This window comes from Artemia franciscana, chromosome 1, assembly GCF_032884065.1.
Source record: "Artemia franciscana chromosome 1, ASM3288406v1, whole genome shotgun sequence".
In the NCBI taxonomy this organism is placed as follows: domain Eukaryota; kingdom Metazoa; phylum Arthropoda; class Branchiopoda; order Anostraca; family Artemiidae; genus Artemia; species Artemia franciscana.
Window position 1 is genome coordinate 58,380,579 of NC_088863.1, and position 27,949 is coordinate 58,408,527.

At 31.6% G+C, this 27,949-nt stretch overlaps 1 protein-coding gene and 1 long non-coding RNA gene across 3 annotated transcripts in view; one reads left to right on the forward strand and one right to left on the reverse strand.

Moving 5' to 3' along the window:
• LOC136031890 (NACHT, LRR and PYD domains-containing protein 4-like) overlaps positions 1 to 27,949 on the reverse strand; it is a 133,833-nt gene that overhangs the window by 41,353 nt on the left and 64,531 nt on the right. The window lies entirely within an intron of this gene.
• LOC136031910 (uncharacterized) overlaps positions 8,616 to 27,949 on the forward strand; it is a 121,800-nt gene continuing 102,466 nt past the window's right edge. Inside the window, exon 1 of the long non-coding RNA XR_010618612.1 lies at positions 8,616 to 9,468. This is a non-coding gene — a long non-coding RNA (uncharacterized LOC136031910). The remainder of the gene's footprint in view (positions 9,469 to 27,949) is intronic.

Here is a 27,949-nt window from a genome sequence, read left to right on the forward strand (position 1 = left end):
TCATGAAACAAGTACTAATACTATTGGATATGTATGTCTGCATTGTCATGACAGTAAGGAGTTGAATTCCTTTGGATTAACAGAAAAATTCAAGTGTTATAGACGGGGATATACGAGAGTAACATTTCCAGTGATGATAGTTCTCAAAGAGAATGCAAATCTAAAACTTCTAGTCGATGACGAAGCCTAACTTGTTAGTACTGCTGCTGGTAACATGTTATCACTTGATGAATATTATCAACATCCTCCAACTATTACCATTCAAAAAAAGGTATACAGAACAAAACATACTCCTCTACCATTACCATGCAGCATATCTTGTCTATGGGGTCGAAACTGCAATCTAAGTGAAGATAATTCACCAAGAGACAGAGAAATCACAGGTAAAATAAATTGGCACTATCGGACATAATCAGCAAGAAAATTGAAGATGAATTGATGAAAAACAAAGCACTGAAAAAGGTTACTAACACCAATAATAGTTTACCCATGGATTCATTTATTGAACCATGAATCAATATGTGATTTTGTTACTAAGGAGAGAGAACCTTCATTCTTTGCTAGTCTATATTCGATAGTGAGTGTTATTTTAAATGTCCGGATTTGGGAAACAAAAATCATACGGATTTAATACGAAAAATGTTTAATTCTTGATGATAATTTTCAACAGTTCTCTTCAAAGCAAAATATTTTATTAAAAAATGATTGACGTTATAATGAAAAATGAGTTCCCGGCTTTAGACTATGGTACACCTATATACATATAAATAATTAGTTTGTGTGTTATGTCTGTTACACTATTTCTGTTACGCCAGATTATATTTTCTATATAGATATAAATAAGTTGTATGTATTTTTGTGTTGAGAGTTTGCATATGATGTCTCAAAAATAAAGAAGAAAAAAAAACTAAAATTTAAAAACTGGGATAAAAATATTTCAAAATATTTTGACAATAGATTAAAGTAATTAGAAAACCTTAAAACAGATACTTAATTTTGATGGTTTATTATAAATTGTTGAGCTTTAGCAAGCTTGGCACGTGAAGATTTTTCCAACTGTCAATGTTATAGAATGTTACCAAAAAGCAAAACCAGGCTTGAGGTTCAAAGAGAAAGGGCCAAATTAGGATTTTGCAATTTACGTCAACAAAGGCGTGTCGAGGAACTAGACACGCCGAGAAACTAGAGATAATGCCAGATTAGGAATTTGTAATTCACGTCAACGAAGGCATATCGAGGAACTACCAGAGCAACGCGAAACCGGACTTGCTGCTAAAAGAGAAAGTGAAAAAAGAAGGCGTGTTGAGGAATCACAAGAGCAACGTGAAAACATGCTTGCGGCTTCAAGAGATAATGCCAAAAGAAAGCGTGCCGAGGAATCACAAGAGCAACGTGAAAATTATCGCATGGCATTCAGGCATAGCCCAGTCGCTGATTATAATAGATGTGTTCAAATCGGGACTATGTCTAAAATTTGTCCCTAATGCAAGGCCTTGGAATTTAATGGTAAAACAATGGGAATGTGTTGCGCCTCAGGAAAAGTTAAACTTCCTCAACTGGCTGCACCCAAGGAGCCATTGAAGACTCTGCTTACTGGAAATACGTCAGAATCTAAGCGTTTTTTATCAAGCATCAGAAAATATAACTCATGTTTTCAAATGACGTCGTTTGGAGCCCAAATCGAAAATCATGATCAATTTATACCTACTTTCAAAGTAAAAGGGCAAATTTATCATAGAGCATGGTCCCTTCTACAATTCTCAGGTGAGAATCATAAATTTTTACAACTGTACTTCATCAGTGATAGCAATTCTGAATAGAATACACGTTTCGAAATGTTTCCCGACGTTGAAAGGACAATCGTTTCCCAATTGCAACATCTTTTTCACGATAATAATGATTTAGCGCATCTGTTCAAATCAGCTATCAATTTGATGCCTACTGAAACACATAAAATAGTTATTACCGCTGACAAAACGCCTACTGGCGAACATGTGCGTAGATACAATGCTCCAACCATCGACGAAGTGGAAATTGTTATGGTGGGTGATCAGTTTTTACCTCGAGATATTATTCTTCATAAGCGAAACGCTCAGTTGGTAAGAATTGCTGAAATTCATCGATGCTATAATGCCTTACAATATCCTATCATTCTTAGGGATGGAGCCGACGGCTATCACTTTAATAATTAATTGATTGATCCATCCACTAATAAACAAACGGATAAGAAATTCAGCGCTATGAATTATTATTCCTATAGACTAATGATTCGTCACAATGAAGATAATTATAGTTTAAAATGTCGTCAATTGTATCACCAATACATCGTTGATATGTATGCAAAGATTGAATCAGAACGTTTACTATTTATCCGTCTGAATCAGTCCAAGCTCCGCTCTGAACAATCTATTCATTTGCGAGATGCAGTTGTAAATGACAGTAATACCACTAACGTTGGAAGATTAGCGATTTGACCTTCGTCATATGCTGGCAGTCTCCGTCATATGCATGAATATGCTCAATATGCTATTGCATATGTTCGTCTCTATGGTCGTCCAGATTTATTTATTACGTTTACATGTAATCAATCTTGGGACGAGATACAACAGCTTTTACTTCAAGGACAATCGGCAGTTCATAGACATGACATTACGGCCCGTGTCTTCCAGCAAAAGTTGAAATCACTGATAAACTACATAGTAAAACTTAAAGTATTTGGGTCAGTGCGAGGCTGGATGTACTCAGTGGAATGGCAAAAACGAGGATTGCCACACGCACGTATACTAATCTGGCTACATGATAAAATTACTTCTAATGAAATGGTATTGTGTTAAAAAAATGATACATGGACCTTGCGGTGCACTGAGCAAAAAATCACCATGCATGGCCACAGGAAGGTGCACAAAGCAATATTCGCGACTTTTAGTACCCAACACAATTACTGGCAATGATGGTTACCCACAATATAGAAGACGATCTACTGAAGATGGTGGTAAGATAGCAATAATAAAGAAGCGTAACGGTATCACTATCGAAGTAGATAACCACTGGGTTGTTCAATATTCCCCTTTATTATCAAAAATATTTAATGCAAACATAAACGTTGAATATTGTAACACCGTGAAGGCAAGCAAATACATATGTAAATACGTCAACAAAGGCAGTGACATAGCAGTTTTTGGCTTGCAGTATGAAATCAGTGATATCAATGAAATCGTATAATATCAGGCTGGAAGATACATAACCAGTAATGAAGCTGTTTGGCGAAATCTTTCATTTCCGACACATGAACGAAGTCCAGCTTTTGTTCACTTAGCGGTACATTTACAGAATGGTCAACGTGTTTATTTTTCAGAATTCAACGTGCAACAAAGAGCCCTGAATCCATCGGATACAACGTTAACTGCTTTCTTTTCGTTATGCCAAAATGATTCTTTTGCAAAAAAAACTGATGTATACTGAAGTGCCTTCGTATTACACGTGGAATACTAAAAATAAATCATTTAAACGTCGAAAACAGGGTAAGTCAGACAAAGGCCAACCTATCATCTTCAAAGATACTACGATAGGAAGACTCTACACCATTCACCCCAATCAACATGAATGCTTCTTTCTACGCCTGCTTTTGGTGAATGTACCCGGTCCGACGTCCTTTGAGTATTTGAGAACTGTAAACGGTACTATGCATGACACTTACCGTAGTGCATGCCAAGCTCTGAATTTATTGGAGACTGACCAACACTGAATAACTGCATGAATGCCGCGTGCGAAACGTCAACTCCAAGTCAAATTCTTGCGTTGTTTGGAATCATACTGACAACTTGCTCTCCTTCAGCTGCTACAGAGTTATGGGAGAAATTTAAATCGAAAATGTCCGAAGATATACTCCATCGAAAACGGCTAGAGACGTCAGATATGACTTTTGATTTTACATCAGAAATTTATAACTACACTTTAGTTATTATTGAAGATTTGTGCTTATGTATGGCAAACAAACCTCTTCAGAATTTGGGAATGCCTTCACCTAATCGTACCACGGCTTTTTCGACATGTGTAGAATTGGATCTTGAACAAAGTTAGAACACGAATGATCTGTTGTCGTATGTACAAAATAATATTTCTAATTTAACGTCTGAGCAAAAAGATATTTATGATACGATAATGCATTGTGTCGATAACAACGTTGGAGAAATCTTATTTTTGGATGCACTAGGTGGTACTGGTAAAACGTTTGTGATAAAACTGACTCTGGCATCAATTCGATCAAAAGATGATATAGCGTTGACAATTGCGTCGTCCAGAATAGCTGCAACGTTGCTGCCTGGTGGAAGAACTGCTCATTCCGCTTTGAAATTGCCTCTGAAATTGCATTCTACAGAAACTCCCACGTGCAATATTTCCAAATCATCTGGGATGGGTAAAGTATTGCAACAATGCTAACTTATTATTTGGGACGAGTGCAAAATGGCACACAAAAAATCGCTCGAGGCTCTGGAGCAATCATTGCGAGATTTGAGAGGAAATCCGAAACTCTTTTGCAGCACATTAATATTGCTTGCGGGATATTTCAGGCAAACATTACCTATAATACCTAGATCAACCCCTGCAGACGAAATGAATGCTTGCCTGAAAAATTCTAATTTTTGGTACACGTAAAGACATTAGAATTAACTACAAATATCCATGTCCGATTCCAAAACGATGACTCTGGTCAAATATTTTCAGGTCAATTGCTGGCAATTGGAAACGGAAAGCTCCCAGTAGCCTCAATTTGAGGACGTATACAACTACTCGCTGAATTCTGTAATTTAGTGACATCCAAAAATCAATTGGTTGAAAAAGTATTTCCAAATATTCTAACAAATTATAAAAATCATAAATGGCTAAGTGAACGAGCGATTCTGGCAGCCAAAAATATAGACGTCCACGAGCTCAATAATATTGTTTTGACTAAGATTCGAGACCAGGCAGTCCTTTTCAAGTCAGTCGACACAGTTTTTGAACCAAATGAAGCGGTTAATTATCCATCTGAATTTTTAAATTCCCCAGATTTCCCAGGGTTTCCACCACACGTGCTAGAACAAAAAATAGGCGTACCAATAATATTGTTACGAAATATCAACCCACTAAAACTTTGCAATGGCACGCGACTTGCCGTAAAAAAAGAATGGAAAACGTAATAGAGGCAACAATCTTGACAGGGCCTTTTGAGAATGAGGCTGTTCTTATTTCTCGCATTCCCATGATTCCAACGGATCTGCGTTTTCAATTTAAAAGATTGCAATTCCCAATTTGATTAGCATTTACAATCACTATCAACAAAGCTCAAGGTCGATCATTAAACAAATGCGGTATAGATCTTAATACAGATTGTTTTTCCCATGGACAATTGTACGTTGCAAGTTCGAGGGTCGGTAAACTTGACAATCTATTTATATGCACCGACAATGGAACAGCGAAGAATGTTGTATATTCACAAGTTTTACGTAGTTAATTTGTATATATTTATATATATCTATCTTTCAATATATATATAAATAAGTTGTTTGTCTGTCAATCGACTGACGTCACTGTCCGCAAATGACATCTGAATTATTTCATCATATACCAATATAAAAACGAATGTATTAAAGCCGAAGTAGCTGAGCTGGTAAAGCGTTATTTTCCAGGTTCGGTTAGCAATTATCATCAACAAAGCTCAAGGGCAATCATTAGAATAATGAGCTATAGATCTGAATACGGATTGTCTTTCCCTTGGACAATTATATGTTGCATGTTCAAGAGTCGGTAAACCTGACAATCTATTTATATGTAATGACAATGCGACAGACAAGAATATTGTATATTCGCAAGTTTTACGTAGCTAACAACATATATATATATATATATGAATATGTTGTCTGTGTGTTTGTGTGTGTCGAGTGACGTCATGTTTGTGTGTCGACTGACGTCATGTTTGTTGCTTGACAAAATTACACACCGGGACATCGGGAAACAAATAACGACCGGGACACCGGGACATAGGGAATATAAATGACGACCGGGACACTCAAAGAGAAAGCGACCGGGACACAAGGAATGTTCGATTAGCAATCACCATTAACAAAGCATCGGGACACAAATGACGACCGGGACACAGGGAATATAAATGACGACCAGGACACTCAAAGAGAAATTACAGACCGGGACACCAGAACACAAATGACGACCAGGACAAAAATGACGACCGGGACACAAGACGTAGTTACAGTAAGGAAAGTCTTCAATGGCTCTGGTGGTGCAGCCAATAGAGGAAGTTTAAGCGCAACACACTTCTTGAGGCGCAACACATTCCCATTGTTTCACCATTAAATTTCAAGGCCTTGCAATAGGGACAAATTTTAGACATAGTTCCGATTTGAACACATCTACTCAAGCTATAATCATCGACTGGGCGGTACCTGAATGCCAGGCGATAACTTTCAGGTTGCTCTGATTCCTCGGCACGCTTTCTTTTCTTACTTTCTCTATCAGCAGCAAGCCTGATTTCTTGCTGTTCTTGTGATTCCTCGGCACGCCTTCTTTTTTCACTTTCTCTTTTAGCAGCAAGTCTGGTTTCGCGTTGCTCTGGTAGTTCCTCGGCACGCTTTATGTTCTTACTTTCTCTATCAGCCTCAAGCCTCTTTCCTTGCTGTTCTTTTGATTCCTCGGCACACTTTCTTTTCAAACTTTCTCTATCAGCAGCAAGTTTTTTGGCATAGACTCTTCGAGCATCTTCCTCGGCTGTTGCCATTGTAAGTTCATCAGTCATTTTACAGTTAAACATTAGTAGATTTCTACGTGAACGCTTGTCTTAAATATATTTAATGACATCACCGTCAGAACAAAAATGACGACAACTAACTTCATGACGTCAGTCAACACACAAACATGACGTCACCCGACAGACAGACCCACACACACACAGACAACTTATATATATATATATATATATATATATATATATATATATATATATATATATATATATATATATATATATATATATATATATATATATATATATATATATATATATATTTATATGTTTTAAACTACGTAATACTTGCGAATATACAACATTCTTCGCTGTCCCATTGTCTGTACATATAATTAGATTATCAGGTTTACTGACTCTTGAACATGTAACATATAATTATCCATGGGAAAAACAATCCGTATTCAGATCTTTACCTCATTATTCTAATGATTGCCCTTGAGCTTTGTTGATGGTGATTTCTAATCAAACATTCCCTCTGTCCCCATCGTCATTTATATATCCCCCTGTGCCCCCCGGCGTCCCCGTTGTAGTTGTGTCCCTGTGTCCCAGTCGTCTTTTATAGTCGACAAACATGACGTCAGTCGTCACACAAACATGACGTCAGTTGACACACACGTCCCAGTCGTCGTCATTTATGACCCGGTGTACCAGTCTGTAATTTCTCTTTGAGTGTCCTGGTCGTCATTTATATTCCCTGTGTCCCGGTCTGTATATACATTCGTTTTTTAATTGGTATATGATGAAATAAATTTTGTTTTTTCATTTTTTTTCTTTTTAGTTTTCTTTGGTTTTTACCTATTTTCTAGCTTTTTAGTTTTTTTTCTTTTTTCTTTTTAATTTTTTTTTTGTAGTTTTTACATTTTATAGTTTTTTTAGTTTTCTTTTTCTCCTTTATTTTTCAGTTTTTTTCCTTTTTTTAGTTTTTTTTTTCTTTTTCAGTTTTTGGTTTTTTTATTAGTCTTTAGTTTTTTCTTTTTTTAGTTTTTAGTTTTTTACCTTGTTTTTAGTTTTTTTTTTTTTAGTTTCTTAGCTTTTTTAGTCTTTTTTAGTAGTTTTTACCTGTTTTTTAGTTTTTTTCTGTTTTAGTTTTTTTTTTTCTTCTTTTGTATTAATGCTAAAGCCAAGGTTCGAACCTGGAACCTCTCGGACCTAGAACCTGGAACATAACGCTTTACCAACTCAGCTACTTCGGCTTGAATACATTTACCTTTTTTAGTTTTTTATATTTTTATTTTTATTTTTTTTTAGTTTTCTTTTTCTCCTTTATTTGTCAGTTTGTTTCCTTTTTTATTTTTTTTTATTTTTCAGTTTTTAGTTTTTTTTTTGTTTTTTTAAATAGTTTTTATTCTTTTTAGTTTTTTTGTAGTTTTTTCACCTTTTTAGTTTTTTACCCTTTTTTTAGTTTTTTTTAGCTTTTTAGCTTTTTTATTTTTTTTTAGTATTTTCTTTTTAGTTTTTTTTTGTAGTTTTTATCTTTTTTAGTTTTTTTTTTCTTCTTTTGTATTAATGCTAAAGCCAATGTTCGAACCTGGAACCTGGAACATAACGCTTTACCAACTGAGCTACTGTATTTGTATTTGTATCAGATTAACGACGCTTCTTGACTAATAAGGTCCCTGCGTCAGCCCTGTAGTGCATTCCTGCAGCATGGTTCGATCTCTAGGTCCCGTATTACTACGCTAAGGTCAAACCCACTGCGCCAACACAGGTAGTTATATAACTGAGCTACATTTGTTTTTGAATTGGTATGTGATAAAATAATTCAGTCGTCATATGCTGACAGTGACGTCACTCGATAGACACACATACAACTTATCTATATCTATCTATCTATCTATATATATAAAAATAAGTTGTCTGTCTGTCTGTGGATGGATCAGGTGACGTCACCTGAAAAAACTGGATCAGGTGACGTCAAAACTGAAAAAACTAAAAAAAGGCAAAAACTACAAAAAAAACTAAAAACTAATAAAAAAAAAATAAAAAAGCTAAAAAACTAAAAAAACTAAAAAAAGGCAAAAACTACAAAAAAAACTAAAAACTAATAAAAAAGCTAAAAAACTAAAAAAAACTAAAAAAAGGCAAAAACTACAAAAAAAACTAAAAACTAATAAAAAAAATAAAAAAGCTAAAAAACTAAAAAAACTAAAAAAACTAAAAAAAGGTAAAAAACTAAAAAAACTAAAAACTAAAAAAACTAAAAAAAGGAAAAAACTGAAAAATAAGCGAAAATAAAGGTAAAAACCAATAAAAAACTAAAAAAAAAACTGAAAAAACTAAAAAAAGGCAAAAACTACAAAAAAAACTAAAAACTAATAAAAAAAAGTAAAAAAGCTAAAAAACTAAAAAAACTAAAAAAACTAAAAAAAGGTAAAAAACTAAAAAAAATAAAAAATAAAAAAAAACTAAAAAAAAGGAAAAAACTGAAAAATAAGCTAAAATAAAGGTAAAAACCAATAAAAAACTAAAAAGAAAAAAAGGAAAAAACTAAAAAAAATTTTCATCTAAAAAACTAAAAAAAACTAAAAAAGGTAAAAACTAAAAGAACTAAAAAAGAAAAAAATAAATGACGACACTCAAAGAGAAAGCGACCAGGACAAAAGGAATGTTCGATTAGCAATCAACAAAGCACCGGGACACAGGGAGTATAAATGACGACCAGGACATAAGTAAAAACTAAAAAGAAGGTAAAAACTACAAAAAAACTAAAAAGAAAAAAAAACTAAAAACTAATAAAAAAACTAAAAAATCTAAAAATCTAAATAAACTAAAAAAGAAAAAAAAAGGAAAAAAATAAAGGAGAAAAACAAAACTGAAAAACGAATGTATATACAGACCGGGACACCGGGATACAAATGATGACCGGGACACAGGGAATATAAATGACGACCGGGACACAGGGACACAACTACAACGGGGACACCGGGGGAAACAGGGGGATATAAATGACGACCGGGACACCGGGACAGGGAATGGTCGATTAGCAATCACCATCAACAAAGCTCAAGGGCAATCATTAGAATCATGAGGTATAGATCTGAATACAGATTGTTTTCCCATGGATAATATGTTGCATGTTCAAGAGTCGGTAAACCTGACAATCTATTTAAATGCAAAGACAATGGGACAGCAAAGAATGTTGTATATTCGCAAGTTTTACGTAGTTAAAACCATATATATATATATATATATATATAAAAACTAAAAAAAGTAAAAAACTAAAAAAAATAAAAAATAAAAAAAAACTAAAAAAAGGAAAAAACTGAAAAATAAGCTAAAATAAAGGTAAAAACCAATAAAAAACTAAAAAGAAAAAAAGGAAAAAACTAAAAAAAATTTTCATCTAAAAAACTAAAAAAAACTAAAAAAGGTAAAAACTAAAAGAACTAAAAAAGAAAAAAATAAATGACGCCACTCAAAGAGAAAGCGACCAGGACAAAAGGAATGTTCGATTAGCAATCAACAAAGCACCGGGACACAGGGAGTATAAATGACGACCAGGACATAAGTAAAAAAAACTAAAAAGAAGGTAAAAACTACAAAAAAACTAAAAAGAAAAAAAAACTAAAAACTAATAAAAAACTAAAAAATCTAAAAATCTAAATAAACTAAAAAAGAAAAAAAAAGGAAAAAAATAAACGAGAAAAACAAAACTAAAAAACGAATGTATATACAGACCGGGACACCGGGATACAAATGACGACCGGGACACAGGGAATATAAATGACGACCGGGACACAGGGACACAACTACAACGGGGACACCGGGGGAAACAGGGGGATATAAATGACGACGGGGACACCGGGACAGGGAATGGTCGATTAGCAATCACCATCAACAAAGCTCAAGGGCAATCATTAGAATCATGAGGTATAGATCTGAATACAGATTGTTTTCCCATGGACCATTATATGTTGCATGTTCAAGAGTCGGTAAACCTGACAATCTATTTAAATGCAAAGACAATGGGACAGCAAAGAATGTTGTATATTCGCAAGTTTTACGTAGTTAAAACCATATATATATATATATATATATATATATATATATATATATATATATATATATATATATATATATATATATATATATATATATCTATCTATATTCACAGGTGGGACATAGGGACACAACTACAATGGCGCGTAACTATTATGGCGCGTAACGACTTACGCGCGCGGGGGGGCTTGGGGGGGGCGCGAAGCGCCCCCACCAACTAGGTGTTGGGGTGGCGCGAAGCGCCACCCCAACAGCTAGTCTATATATATAAAAATAAGTTGTCTGTGTGTGGATCTGTGGATGGATCAGGTGACGTCATGTTTGTCCGCATATGAAGTCTGAATTATTTCACACTAATACAAAAGAAGAAAAAAACTAAAAAAGGTAAAAACTACAAAAAAAACTAAAAAGAAAAAAAAACTAAAAAAGCTAAAAAACTAAAAAAAACTAAAAAAAGGTAAAAATCTAATAACTAAAAAAAAACTGAAAAAAATAAAAAAAGGAAAAAACTACAAAAAAAATAAAAACTAATAAAAAAACTAAAAAAGCTAAAAAACTAAAAAAACTAAAAAAAAAACTAAAAAAAGGTAAAAAACTAAAAAAAACTAAAAACTAAAAGAGAAATAAACTAAAAAAAAGGAAAAAACTGTAAAATAAAAGAGAAAAAGAAAACTAAAAAAATATGAATAAATATATATAAAAATAAGTTGTTTGTGGGTTATGTCTGTCTGTCTGTCTGTCGAGTGACGTCGTGTTTGTCCGCATATGACGTCTGAATTATTTCGGTAAAAAACAAAAAAAAACTAAAAACTAAAAAAGAAAAAACTAAAAAAAAGGAAAAAACTGAAAAATAAGAGAAAAAGAAAACTAAAAAAATATTAATAAATATAAAAAATATAAATATAAATATAATATAAATTAGCAATCAACAAAGCACCGAGACACAAATGACGACCGGGACACAGGGAGTATAAATGACGACCAGGACATAAGTAAAAAAAAAAACTAAAAAAACTAAAAAAATGGTAAAAACTACAAAAAAACTAAAAACTAATAAAAAAACTAAAAAATCTAAAAATCTAAATAAACTAAAAAAGAAAAAAAAGAAAAAAGGAAAAAAATAAAGGAGAAAAACAAAACTAAAAAACGAATGTATATACAGACCGGGACACCGGGATACAAATGACGACCGGGACACAGGGAATATAAATGACGACCGGGACACAGGGACACAACTACAATGGGGACGCCGGGGGGCACAGGGGGATATAAATGACGACCGGGACACCGGGACACAAGGAATATAAATGACGCCCGGGACACTCAAAGAGAAATCACAGACTGGAACACCGGGACACAAATGACGACCGGGACACAGGGAATATAAATGACGACCGGGACACAGGGACATAACTACAAAGGGGACGCCGGGGTGCACAGGGGGATATATAAATGACGATGGCGACTCAGGGAATGGTCGATTAGCAATCACCATCAACAAAGCTCAAGGGCAATCATTAGAATCATGAGGTATAGATCTGAATACGGATTGTTTTCCCATGGACCATTATATGTTGCATGATCAAGAGTCGGTAAACCTGAAAATCTATTTATATGCACAGACAATGGGACAGCAAAGAATGTTGTATATTCGCAAGTTTTACGTAGTTAAAAACATATATATATATATATATATATATATATATATATATATATATATATATATATATATATATATATATATATATATATATATATATATATATATATATATATATATATATATATATATATATATATATATATATATATCTATATCTATATATATATATATATATATATATATATATATATATAGATATAGATATATATATATATATATATATATATATATATATATATATATAGATATAGATATATATATATATATATATATATATATATATATATATATATATATATATATATATATATATATATCTATATAAAAATAAGTTGTCTGTCTGTCTGTGGATCAGGTGACGTCATGTTTCTGTGTTGAATGACGTCATGAAATTAGTTGTCGTCATTTTTGCTTTGACGGTGACGTCATTAACGGTATTTGAACGCAAAACCGCGCAGTTAGATGAAAATCCACCTGGACAGCGAGAGTCAAAACATATCAAAACTGAAAATGATAGCGATGATGATTGGGTTTGGGATTTTGACTTGGATAAGGTCATCAATGCCTACCAGATTTAAATTAAAAAAACAAAGGTTCGTCGATATGTACTTCATAGTGACGCTGAAAAATAAAGAAGAAAAAGAAAACTGAAAAAAGAAAAAAGGTAAAAAACTAAAAAAAAACTAAAAAGAAAAAACACTCAAAGAGAAATTACAGACCGGGACACAAATGACAACCGAGACAGAGGGAATATAAGTGACGACCGGGAACCTCAAAGAGAAATTACAGACTGGGACACCCGGACACAAATCACGACCGGGACACAGGGAATATAAATGACGACCGGGACACAGGGACACAACTACAACGGGGACGCCGGGGGCACAGGCGGGATATATAAATGACGACCAGGACACAGGGATTGTTCGAATAGAAATTACAGACCAGGACACCGGGACACAAATGACGACCGGGACACCGGGACACAGGGAATATAAATGACGACCGGGACACTCAAAGAGAAATGACGACCGGGACAAAAAAACTAAAAAGAAAAAAAAAACAAAAAACTAATAAAAAAACTAAAAAATCTAAAAATCTAAATAAGCTAAAAAAGAAAAAAAAGGAAAAAAATAAAGGAGAAAAACAAAACTAAAAAACGAATGTATATACAGACCGGGACACCGGGATACAAATGACGACCGGGACACAGGGAATATAAATGACGACCGGGACACAGGGACACAACTACAACGGGGACACCGGGGGAAACAGGGGGATGTAAATGACGACCGGGACAGGGAATGGTCGATTAGCAATCACCATCAACAAAGCTCAAGGGCAATCATTAGAATCATGAGGTATAGATCTGAATACAGATTGTTTTCCCATGGACCATTATATGTTGCATGTTCAAGAGTCGGTAAACCTGACAATCTATTTATATGCAAAGACAATGGGACAGCAAAGAATGTTGTATATTCGCAAGTTTTACGTAGTTAAAACCATATATATATATATATATATATATATATATATATATATATATATATATATATATATATATATATATATATATATATATATATATATATATATATATATATATATATATATATATATATATATATTCACAGGTGGGACATAGGGACACAACTACAATGGCGCGTAACTATTATGGCGCGTAACGACTTACGCGCGCGGGGGGGCTTGGGGGGGTTGCGAAGCGCCCCCACCAACTAGGTGTTGGGGTGGCGCGAAGCGCCACCCCAACAGCTAGTATATATATAAAAATAAGTTGTCTGTGATAAACCCAAATTTGAAATGTGCGCATGTCATAAGGGACAATCAAGGGGGCAAACTACGTTGCAGAGCGCTAGATAAGCTGAGTTGTCCTTCAATAACTTTTGACTCTTGAAGAGACCACTAGAACTATCAATTTTCAATCGAGAGCTCATTTCAAATTTTCCACCAAAACTTTTTAATTTTTTTTCTTTTTTAGTTTTTTGTATTTTTAATTTTGTAGCTTTTTTAGTTTTTTTTAGCTTTTTTCTTTTTTAACCCTTTTAATTTTTTTTTAGTTTTGGGTTTTTCTTTTTTTTTAGCTTTTTCTTTTTTTTAATTTGTTTTCGTTTTTTTTTCTTTTTTTAGTTTTTTAAGCGTTTTTAGTTTTTTTTCTTTTTGGTTTTTTTTAGTTTTTTAGTTTTTTAGTTTTTTTCTTTTTTTTTCTTTTTTTAGTTTTCTTAAAAAGGGCTCAGTGATGAATATTTGCATTTCAAAAAAACAAAACAAATGAAGAAAAACAATTAGGTTCTGAAACATGAAATACGACTTTCCTGGTAGCCATTATTCTAGTTTTCAAGGGTAGTTTCTTACCAATCTATTTCATTCCAATGTATCTATTACCCTTCCCCCTTTTGTTCAGGTAAGCATAGGAATGGGATCTTTTATCTGATGACGCCTCAAATGAATCGACTCAGTTAAATGAACACCAAAATAATTTCATTGTCTGCAGCTTACTGTTTACCATCTTTAGGAAAAATGTTTGATTTTCTTCCTACATTTTTTTTCTCTTTTTTATTATAATTTTGGTTTTATATATTTTAGTGAAAATGAACACGATACAATTATGCAGTTATTTTTTTTTTTAGTAGCGAGTACTAAATTTTCAAAAAGACAAGTTCTCTTATAGCTTTAAACAAAGAAATATATCCTGATGTGCTGAAATTTTTCACTCTCGGCATAGAGTCAAGCTATAACTAAACCCTTTTGTTACATTCTATTGGATCTCAATCAAAACGCACCCGAAGATTTACGTGTAGTCATGGATGTTTTTGACAATGTAGGTATCTGTGAACAGTAAAAAGGACACCACATGAAGACAGAAATTGATTTTCCGTCCTAGTTAATTCAAAACTGAGGCTTAAGAAGGCTATAATCAATAATGGCACTGACAATGAGTTCATTAGTTTCCTATCTGAGCTGTTTTTAATTTAATTGAAGGCAATGTCCTACTGACAGAAGTAGATAAGCAGCAAACAAAGGAACATTATTCAATTGTACCTTCCCTAGCTTTTAAAAAAGGAAAATATTTTAAAAGATACTAGCTTGTTCGAGGTACCAGCTTGTTCAAGCGGTAATAATTTATTTTTAATGTTATTACCAATAATCGAGGTATTTCTAATCTTTATTCTCTAGAAAAAATGGTTAAGCCCTGCAAACTGATACCAACAGAATTCGCTCTTTAACCAAAAGAACACTTTGAACATAATCTCGATACATTTATAATATTGATACATTTATTAATATTGAGACTATTGCTGACAATGAAAATTAAGATTAATATAACTTGTATGTACAATAAAAAGTATGTGTACTTTAGAATTCTACTTTCACGTATAGGTAGCTATCGGTAATAATAAGTAGAAACAGCTCTTCAGGAATCAACTTGTATTCATTTTGGCCTACAAAGTCAGGATCACATTTTCTACAATATAATGTAACTTAATTCTTATTATATCTCTTCATAAAGTCAATAGTTCTATTTTGATTCATATTTTGATTCATTTTGATTCATATATAAAACTAGCTGTTGGGGTGGCGCTAAGCGCCACCCCAACACACAGTTGGTGGAAGTGCTTCGCGCACCCCCCAAACCCACCTGCGTGCGTAAGTCGTTGTGTCCTTGTGTCCCACCTGTATACATGTTTATGTTTGTCCCACCATATATGTTTTTAACTACGTAAAACTTTTAGGGTTACCGACTCTTGAACACGCAACGTATAATTGTCCATGGAAAAAACAATCCGTATTCAGATCTATACCACGTTATTAGAATGATTGCCCTTGAGCTTTATTGATGGTGATTGCTAATCGAACATTCCTAGTGTCCTGGTCGTCATTTATGTTCCCTGTGTCCCGGTCGTTATTTGTGTCCTGGTGTCCCAGTCTGTAACTTCTCTTTGAGTGTCCCGGTCGTCATTTATATTCCCTGTGTCCCGGTGTCTCGGTCGTCATTTGTGTCCCGGTGTCCCGGTCTGTAATTTTGTCAGTCGACAAACATGACGTCAGGTGACAAACAACTTCATGACGTCATACAGCTTAATCCTTATAATGACGTTAGTCGACACACAAACATGACGTTAGTCGACACACAAACATGACATCAGTCAAAAAACACACACAAACAAACAACTTATTTATACATATATATATATATATATATATATATATATATATATATATATATACATATATATATATATGTATATATATATATATATATATATATATATATATATATATATATATATATATATATATATATATATATATATATATATATATATATGCGCCAACACAGGTAGTTATATAACTGAGCTACATTCGTTTTTGAATTGGTATGTGATAAAATAATTCAGTCGTCATATGCTGACAATGACGTCACTCGATAGACACACAGACAACTTATCTATATATTTATATATATATATATATATAGATATATTATATATAGCGTTGCAATATATAGAAGATAGATAGCGTTGCAATATTGAGAGTCCTTGAAATAATAAATACCAATTCTGAATTATTTATAAATTACTATTTTCTCACTAAACCGATTTTTGGGAATATATTTATTAAATTTTGGCTAATAAGAATTGTTTTACTTTTTGGGGATCCTTTCAGATCTCAAAATTCGATTTCCTGAAGGAACAATTATTAAATTACGAAAGTGAATAAAACAGGCATCATGTTATGTATTCACGTTCATCGTAGTTAAACTATGTACACAAACCATTAAATATTTACTGCTTCCAGTAAATTAATCAAGTTGTAGAAGAATCATCAAACTTAATACCTTGTGATGGTGTAGTGGATACAGTCCTACTTTCTGACCGAAAGTTTAAGGGTTCAATCCCACGTCTTGCAAGGTATTGACTCCACTTCTTCCTTATAAGTTAAGACATCTTTTTTTATTTCCGTAGCTTTTGTAGACATCATTGTATTTGCAAGGTATGGTTCTGTCATTTCAAATATTTTTAAACTTTTGATTTTGAAGCACAAAAGTCATAAACTACATGTGGGAGCTTAAGGCTCATCTTCCTACAAGAGTTCCTCTTGACAGGTATGGTTGGCATGAGGGTCAGCATTTTCACTTCTTTTGGTAACTTTTTGCCTATCAGGGTAATTCGTGCGCATGTCATAAGGGACAATCAAGGGGGCAAACTACGTTGCAGAACGCTAAATAAGCTGAGTTGTCCTTCAATAACTTTTGACTCTTGAAGAGACCACTAGAACTATCAATTTTCAATCGAGAGCTCATTTCAAATTTTCCACCAAAACTTTTTAATTTTTTTTCTTTTTTAGTTTTTTGTATTTTTAATTTTGTAGCTTTTTTAGTTTTTTTTAGCTTTTTTCTTTTTTAACCCTTTTAATTTTTTTTTAGTTTTGGGTTTTTCTTTTTTTTTAGCTTTTTCTTTTTTTTAATTTGTTTTTTTTTTTTTAGTTTTTTAAGCGTTTTTAGTTTTTTTTCTTTTTAGTTTTTTTTTAGTTTTTTACTTTTTTTCTTTTTTTTTCTTTTTTTAGTTTTCTTAAAAAGGGCTCAGTGATGAATATTTGCATTTCAAAAAAACAAAACAAATGAAGAAAAACAATTAGGTTCTGAAACATGAAATACGACTTTCCTGTTTTCAAGGGTAGTTTCTTACCAATCTATTTCATTCCAATATATCTATTACCCTTCCCCCTTTTGTTCAGGTAAGCATAGGAATGGGATCTTTTATCTGATGACGCCTCAAATGAATCGACTCAGTTAAATGAACACCAAAATAATTTCATTGTCTGCAGCTTACTGTTTACCATCTTTAGGAAAAATGTTTGATTTTCTTCCTACATTTTTTTTCTCTTTTTTATTATAATTTTGGTTTTATATATTTTAGTGAAAATGAACACGATACAATTATGCAGTTATTTTTTTTTTAGTAGCGAGTACTAAATTTTCAAAAAGTCAAGTTCTCTTATAGCTTTAAACAAAGAAATATATCCTGATGTGCTGAAATTTTTCACTCTCGGCATAGAGGCAAGCTATAACTAAACCCTTTTGTTACATTCTATTGGATCTCAATCAAAACGCACCCGAAGATTTACGTGTAGTCATGGATGTTTTTGACAATGTAGGTATCTGTGAACAGTAAAAAGGACACCACATGAAGACAGAAATTGATTTTCCGTCCTAGTTAATTCAAAACTGAGGCTTAAGAAGGCTATAATCAATAATGGCACTGACAATGAGTTCATTAGTTTCCTATCTGAGCTGTTTTTAATTTAATTGAAGGCAATGTCCTACTGACAGAAGTAGATAAGCAGCAAACAAAGGAACATTATTAAATTGTACCTTCCCTAGCTTTTAAAAAAGGAAAATATTTTAAAAGATACTAGCTTGTTCGAGGTACCAGCTTGTTCAAGCGGTAATAATTTATTTTTAATGTTATTACCAATAATCGAGGTATTTCTAATCTTTATTCTCTAGAAAAAATGGTTAAGCCCTGCAAACTGATACCAACAGAATTCGCTCTTTAACCAAAAGAACACTTTGAACATAATCTCAATACATTTATAATATTGATACATTTATTAATATTGAGACTATTGCTGACAATAAAATTAAGATTAATATAACTTGTATGTACAATAAAAAGTATGTGTACTTTAGAATTCTACTTTCACGTATAGGTAGCTATCGGTAATAATAAAAAGAAACAGCTCTTCAGGAATCAACTTGTATTCATTTTGGCCTACAAAGTCAGGATCACATTTTCTACAATATAATGTAACTTAATTCTTATTATATCTCTTCATAAAGTCAATAGTTCTATTTTGATTCATATTTTGATTCATTTTGATTCATATATAAAACTAGCTGTTGGGGTGGTGCTAAGCGCCACCCCAACACACAGTTGGTGGAAGTGCTTCGCGCACCCCCCAAACCCACCTGCGTGCGTAAGTCGTTGTGTCCTTGTGTCCCACGTGTATACATGTTTATGTTTGTCCCACCATATATGTTTTTAACTACGTAAAACTTTTAGGGTTACCGACTCTTGAACACGCAACGTATAATTGTCCATGGAAAAAACAATCCGTATTCAGATCTATACCACGTTATTAGAATGATTGTCCTTGAGCTTTATTGATGGTGATTGCTAATCGAACATTCCTAGTGTCCTGGTCGTCATTTATGTTCCCTGTGTCCCGGTCGTTATTTGTGTCCTGGTGTCCCAGTCTGTAACTTCTCTTTGAGTGTCCCGGTCGTCATTTATATTCCCTGTGTCCCGGTGTCTCGGTCGTCATTTGTGTCCCGGTGTCCCGGTCTGTAATTTTGTCAGTCGACAAACATGACGTCAGGTGACAAACAACTTCATGACGTCATACAGCTTAATCCTTATAATGACGTCAGTCGACACACAAACATGACGTTAGTCGACACACAAACATGACATCAGTCAAAAAACACACACAAACAAACAACTTATTTATATATATATATATATATATATATACATATATATATATATATATATATATATATATATATATATATATATATATATATATATATATATATATATATACTAGCTGTTGGGGTGGCGCTTCGCGCCACCTCAACACCTAGTTGGTGGGGCGCTTCGCGCCCCCCCAAGCCCCCCCGCGCGCGTAAGTCGTTACGCGCCATATTAGTTACGCGCCATTGTAGTTGTGTCCCTGTGTCCCACCTGTGAATATAGATAGATTTATATATGTGTTTCAAACTACGTAAAAATTGCGAATATACAATATTCTTGGCTTTCCCACTACTGGGAGCTTTTCGTTTCCAATTGCCAGCAATTGATCTGAAAATGTTTGACCAGAGTCATCGTTACACAGACAGACAATATATAGAAAATATATATATAAAATATAAATATATATATATTTTCTTTTTATTTTTTTTGTAGTTTTTACCTTTTTTAGTTTTTTTCTTCTTTTGTATTAATGCTAAAGCCAAGGTTCAAACCTGGAGCCTCTCGGACCTAGAACCTGAAACATAACGCTTTACCAACTCAGCTACTTCGGCTTGAATACATTCGTTTTGAGCAGCTTCCTCAGGTGTTGCCATTGTAGGTTCTTTAGTCATTTTAAAATTAGAAATTTCTCTTTCAACGGTCTTTTTATAATTAAAAATTTGTGTTTGAACGATATTCTTAAATACCTGTGTCCTGGTCGTCATTTATATTCCCTGTGTCCCGGTCGTCATTTGTGTCCCGGTATCCCAGTCTGTAATTTCTCTTTGAGTGTCCCGGTCTGTAATTTCTTAGTTTTTTTTTAGTTTTTTTAGTATTTTTTAGTTTTTTACATTTTTTCTTTTTTCAGTTTTCTTTTTCTTTTTTATTTTTCAGCGTGTCCTGGTCGTCATTTATATTCCCTGTGTCCCTGTCGTCATGTTTTTTACATTTTTTCTTTTTTCAGTTTTCTTTTTCTTTTTTATTTTTCAGCTTCACTATGAAATACATATCGCCGAACCTTTGTTTTTTTTAACTAACATCTGGTAGGCATTGATGACCTTATCCAAGTCAAAATCCCAAACCCAATCATCATCGCTATCATTTTCAGTTTTGATATGTTTTGACCCTCGCTGTCCAGGTGGATCTTCATCTAACTGCGCGGTTTTTCCTTTTTTTCTTTTTAGTTTTTAATTGGTTTTTACCTTTTTTTTTTAGCTTTTTTAATTTTTTTTCGTTTTTTCTTCTTACTTTTTTTTATAGTTTTTATCTTTTTTATTTTTTTTTATTTTTATTCTTAATTTTATTAGTTTTCTTTTTCTCTTCTATTTTTCAGTTTTTTCCTTTTTTTAAGTTTTTTTTTAGTTTTTAGTTTTTTTAGTTTTTTAGTTTTTTAGTTTTTTTAGTTTTTTAGCTTTTTTATTTTTTTATTAGTTTTTAGTTTTTTTGTAGTTTTTTTTTGACGTCATGACGTTAACCTGATCCACAGATCCACAGATCCACAGACAGACAGACAACTTATTTTTATATATATACTAGCTGTTGGGGTGGCGCTTCGCGCCACCCCAACACCTAGTTGGTGGGGGCGCTTCGCGCCCCCCCCCCCCCAAGCCCCCCCGCGCGCGTAAGTCGTTACGCGCCATTGTAGTTGTGTCCCTATGTCCCACCTGTGAATATAGATAGATATATATATATATATATATATATATATATATATATATATATATATATATATATATATATATATATATATATATATATATATATATATATATATATATATATATATATATATGGTTTTAACTACGTAAAACTTGCGAATATACAACATTCTTTGCTGTCCCATTGTCTTTGCATATAAATAGATTGTCAGGTTTACCGACTCTTGAACATGCAACATATAATGGTCCATGGGAAAACAATCTGTATTCAGATCTATACCTCATGATTCTAATGATTGCCCTTGAGCTTTGTTGATGGTGATTGCTAATCGACCATTCCCTGTCCCGGTGTCCCGGTCGTCATTTACATCCCCCTGTTTCCCCCGGTGTCCCCGTTGTAGTTGTGTCCCTGTGTCCCGGTCGTCATTTATATTCCCTGTGTCCCGGTCGTCATTTGTATCCCGGTGTCCCGGTCTGTATATACATTCGTTTTTTAGTTTTGTTTTTCTCCTTTATTTTTTTCCTTTTTTTTTTCTTTTTTAGCTTATTTAGATTTTTAGATTTTTTAGTTTTTTTATTAGTTTTTAGTTTTTTTTTTCTTTTTAGTTTTTTTGTCCCGGTCGTCATTTATATCCCCCTGTTTCCCCCGGTGTCCCCGTTGTAGTTGTGTCCCTGTGTCCCGGTCGTCATTTATATTCCCTGTGTCCCGGTCGTCATTTGTATCCCGGTGTACCGGTCTGTATATACATTCGTTTTTTAGTTTTGTTTTTCTCCTTTATTTTTTTCCTTTTTTTTTCTTTTTTAGTTTATTTAGATTTTTAGATTTTTTAGTTTTTTTATTAGTTTTTAGTTTTTTTTTCTTTTTAGTTTTTTTGTAGTTTTTACCTTCTTTTTAGTTTTGTTAATTTTTTTTTTACTTATGTCCTGGTCGTCATTTATACTCCCTGTGTCCCGGTGCTTTGTTGATTGCTAATCGAACATTCCTTTTGTCCTGGTCGCTTTCTCTTTGAGTGTCGTCATTTATTTTTTTCTTTTTTAGTTCTTTTAGTTTTTACCTTTTTTAGTTTTTTTAGTTTTTTAGATGAAAATTTTTTTTAGTTTTTTCTTTTTTTCTTTTTAGTTTTTTATTGGTTTTTACCTTTATGTTAGCTTATTTTTCAGTTTTTTCCTTTTTTTTAGTTTTTTTTTATTTTTATTTTTTTTAGTTTTTTACCTTTTTTTAGTTTTTTTAGTTTTTTTAGTTTTTTTAGTTTTTTAGCTTTTTTACTTTTTTTATTAGTTTTTAGTTTTTTTGTAGTTTTTGCCTTTTTTTTAGTTTTTTCAGTTTTTTTTTAGTTTTTTATTGGTTTTTACCTTTATTTTAGCTTATTTTTCAGTTTTTTCCTTTTTTTTAGTTTTTTTTAGTTTTTAGTTTTTTTAGTTTTTTACCTTTTTTTAGTTTTTTTAGTTTTTTTAGTTTTTTAGCTTTTTTATTTTTTTTATTAGTTTTTAGTTTTTTTTGTAGTTTTTGCCTTTTTTTTTAGTTTTTTTAGTTTTTTAGCTTTTTTATTAGTTTTTAGTTTTTTTTGTAGTTTTTGCCTTTTTTTAGTTTTTTTAGTTTTTTAGCTTTTTTATTTTTTTTATTAGTTTTTAGTTTTTTTGTAGTTTTTGCCTTTTTTTAGTTTTTTCAGTTTTGACGTCACCTGATCCAGTTTTTTCAGGTGACGTCACCTGATCCACGATCCACAGATCCACAGACAACATATTTTTATATATATAGATAGTTTTTTTTTTTTTACTTATGTCCTGGTCGTCATTTATACTCCCTGTGTCCCGGTGCTTTGTTGATTGCTAATCGAACATTCCTTTTGTCCTGGTCGCTTTCTCTTTGAGTGTCGTCATTTATTTTTTTCTTTTTTAGTTCTTTTAGTTTTTACCTTTTTTAGTTTTTTTTAGTTTTTTAGATGAAAATTTTTTTTATTTTTTTCCTTTTTTTCTTTTTAGTTTTTTATTGGTTTTTACCTTTATTTTAGCTTATTTTTCAGTTTTTTCCTTTTTTTTATTTTTTTTTTATTTTTTATTTTTTTTAGTTTTTTGCCTTTTTTAGTTTTTTTAGTTTTTTTAGTTTTTTAGCTTTTTTACTTTTTTTATTAGTTTTTAGTTTTTTTTTGTAGTTTTTGCCTTTTTTTAGTTTTTTCAGTTTTTTTTTTAGTTTTTTATTGGTTTTTACCTTTATTTTAGCTTATTTTTCGGTTTTTTCCTTTTTTTTTAGTTTTTTTTAGTTTTTAGTTTTTTTAGTTTTTTACCTTTTTTTAGTTTTTTCAGTTTTTTTAGTTTTTTACCTTTTTTATTTTTTTATTAGTTTTTAGTTTTTTTTGTAGTTTTTGCCTTTTTTTAGTTTTTTTAGTTTTTTAGCTTTTTTATTAGTTTTTAGTTTTTTTTGTAGTTTTTGCCTTTTTTTAGTTTTTTTTAGTTTTTTAGCTTTTTTATTTTTTTTATTAGTTTTTAGTTTGTTTTGTAGTTTTTGCCTTTTTTAGTTTTTTCAGTTTTGACGTCACCTGATCCAGTTTTTTCAGGTGACGTCACCTGATCCATCCACAGATCCACAGACAACTTATTTTTATATAGATAGATAGATAGATAGAAGATATATTCCCTGTGTCCCGGTCGTCATTTGTGTCCCGGTATCCCAGTCTGTAATTTCTCTTTGAGTGTTTTTTCTTTTTAGTATTTTTTAGTTTTTTACATTTTTTCTTTTTTCAGTTTTCTTTTTCTTTTTTTAGTTTTTATCTTTTTTATTTTTTTTTATTTTTATTCTTAATTTTATTAGTTTTCTTTTTCTCTTCTATTTTTCAGTTTTTTCCTTTTTTTTAAGTTTTTTTTTTAGTTTTTAGTTTTTTTAGTTTTTTAGTTTTTTAGTTTTTTTAGTTTTTTAGCTTTTTTATTTTTTTTATTAGTTTTTTGTTTTTTTGTAGTTTTTGACGTCATGACGTCAACCTGATCCACAGATCCACAGATCCACAGATCCACAGACAACTTATTTTTATATATATAGATATATATATATATCTATATATATAAAAATAAGTTGTCTGTGTGTGGATCTGTGGATCAGGTGACGTCATGTTTGTCCGCATATGACGTCTGAATTATTTCACACTAATACAAAATAAGAAAAAAACTAAAAAAGGTAAAAACTACAAAAAAAACTAAAAAGAAAAAAAAAACTAAAAAAGCTAAAAAACTAAAAAAACTAAAAAAGGTAAAAATCTAATAACTAAAAAAAAACTGAAAAAAATAAAAAAAAGGCAAAAACTACAAAAAAATAAAAACTAATAAAAAAACTAAAAAAGCTAAAAAACTAAAAAAACTAAAAAAAACTAAAAAAAACTAAAAACTAAAAAAGAAAAAAACTAAAAAAAAGGAAAAAACTGAAAAATAAAAGAGAAAAAGAAAACTAAAAAATATGAATAAATATATATGAAAATAAGTTGTTTGTGGGTTATGTCTGTCTGTCTGTCTGTCGAGTGACGTCGTGTTTGTCCGCATATGACGTCTGAATTATTTCACACTAATACAAAAGAAGAAAAAAAACTAAAAAAGGTAAAAACTACAAAAAAAAACTAAAAAGAAAAAAAACTGAAAAAGCTAAAAAACTAAAAAAAACTAAAAAAAGGTAAAAAACTAAAAACTAAAAAAAACTGAAAAAACTAAAAAAAGGCAAAAACTAAAAAAAAACTAAAAACTAATAACTTATTATTGGGAGTGGGAACCCCCCAATATAATATAATAGGAAGTGGGAACCACTCCTTCTCCTTGGTAGTTGGTTAAAATGCAGTCACTAGCGACCGAACTTGTGTCTGGATTGGTTGCTCAGTAGGCCTATATTTTGCTTAAAATGCAGCAGATAAGATAAAGAGTACTTAGTACCATGGGAAATCCTTTCCAGGTAACATAAGATGCACCATGGCTACCAAAAAAATCTTTCCATTTAATTATTCTGTATTTAATCATGAGTGGTGGCCTTTATGTCCTGACTACCCCTCAAACTTCATTCTTAGGAAGTACACGGTGGCTACTTATTGGCCACCAGTCTGTAATTTCTCTTTGAGTGTCCCGGTCTGTAATTTCTCTTTGAGTGTTTTTTCTTTTTAGTATTTTTTAGTTTTTTACATTTTTTCTTTTTTCAGTTTTCTTTTTCTTTTTTTAGTTTTTATCTTTTTTATTTTTTTTATTTTTATTCTTAATTTTATTAGTTTTCTTTTTCTCTTCTATTTTTCAGTTTTTTCCTTTTTTTAAGTTTTTTTTTAGTTTTTAGTTTTTTTAGTTTTTTAGTTTTTTAGTTTTTTTAGTTTTTTAGCTTTTTATTTTTTTTATTAGTTTTTGTTTTTTTGTAGTTTTTGACGTCATGACGTCAACCTGATCCACAGATCCACAGATCCACAGACAACTTATTTTTATATATATAGATATATATATATCTTCTATATATATAAAAATAAGTTGTCTGTGTGTGGATCTGTGGATCAGGTGACGTCATGTTTGTCCGCATATGACGTCTAAATTATTTCACACTAATACAAGAAAAAAAACTAAAAAGGTAAAAACTACAAAAAAAAACTAAAAAGAAAAAAAAAACTAAAAAAGCTAAAAAATTAAAAAAACTAAAAAAGGTAAAAATCTAATAACTAAAAAAAACTGAAAAAAATAAAAAAAGGCAAAAACTACAAAAAAATAAAAACTAATAAAAAACTAAAAAAGCTAAAAAACTAAAAAAACTAAAAAAAAACTAAAAAAAACTAAAAACTAAAAAGAAAAAACTAAAAAAAAGGAAAAAACTGAAAACTAAAAAGAAAAAAAGGAAAAAACTAAAAAAATATGAATAAATATATATGAAAATAAGTTGTTTGTGGGTTATGTCTGTCTGTCTGTCTGTCGAGTGACGTCGTGTTTGTCCGCATATGACGTCTGAATTATTTCACACTAATACAAAAGAAGAAAAAAAACTAAACAAGGTAAAAACTACAAAAAAAACTAAAAAGAAAAAAAACTGAAAAAGCTAAAAAACTAAAAAAAAACTAAAAAAAGGTAAAAAACTAAAAACTAAAAAAAACTGAAAAAACTAAAAAAAGGCAAAACTAAAAAAAAAAACTAAAAACTAATAAAAAAACTAAAAAGCTAAAAAACTAAAAAACTAAAAAAACTAAAAAAAGGTAAAAAACAAAAAAAAACTAAAAACTAAAAAAGAAAAAAATAAAAAAAAGGAAAAAAACTGAAAAATAAGAGAAAAAGAAAACTAAAAAAATATGAATAAATATAAAAAATATAAATATAAATATAATATAAATTAGCAATCAACAAAGCACCGAGACACAAATGACGACCGGGACACAGGGAGTATAAATGACGACCAGGACATAAGTAAAAAAAAAAACTAAAAAAACTAAAAAAATGGTAAAAACTACAAAAAAACTAAAAACTAATAAAAAAACTAAAAAATCTAAAAATCTAAATAAACTAAAAAAGAAAAAAAAGAAAAAAGGAAAAAAATAAAGGAGAAACACAAAAGTAAAAAATGAATGTATATACAGACCGGGACACCGGGATACAAATGACGACCGGGACACAGGGAATATAAATGACGACCGGGACACAGGGACACAACTACAATGGGGACGCCGGGGGGCACAGGGGGATATAAATGACGACCGGGACACCGGGACACAAGGAATATAAATGACGCCCGGGACACTCAAAGAGAAATCACAGACTGGAACACCGGGACACAAATGACGACCGGGACACAGGAATATAAATGACGACCGGGACACGGGAAATAACTACAAAGGGGACGCCGGGGTGCACAGGGGGATATATAAATGACGATGGCGACTCAGGGAATGGTCGATTAGCAATCACCATCAACAAAGCTCAAGGGCAATCATTAGAATCATGAGGTATAGATCTGAATACGGATTGTTTTCCCATGGACCATTATATGTTGCATGTTCAAGAGTCGGTAAACCTGAAAATCTATTTATATGCACAGACAATGGGACAGCAAAGAATGTTGTATATTCGCAAGTTTTACGTAGTTAAAAACATATATATATATTTATTTATATATATATATATATATATATAATATATATATATATATATATATATATATATATATATATATATATATATATTATATATGCATATATATACTAGCTGTTGGGGTGGTGCTTCGCGCCAGCCCAAAACCTAGTTGGGTGGGGCGCTTCGTGACCCCACCCCCCCCCCCCAAACCCTCCCCCGCGCGTAG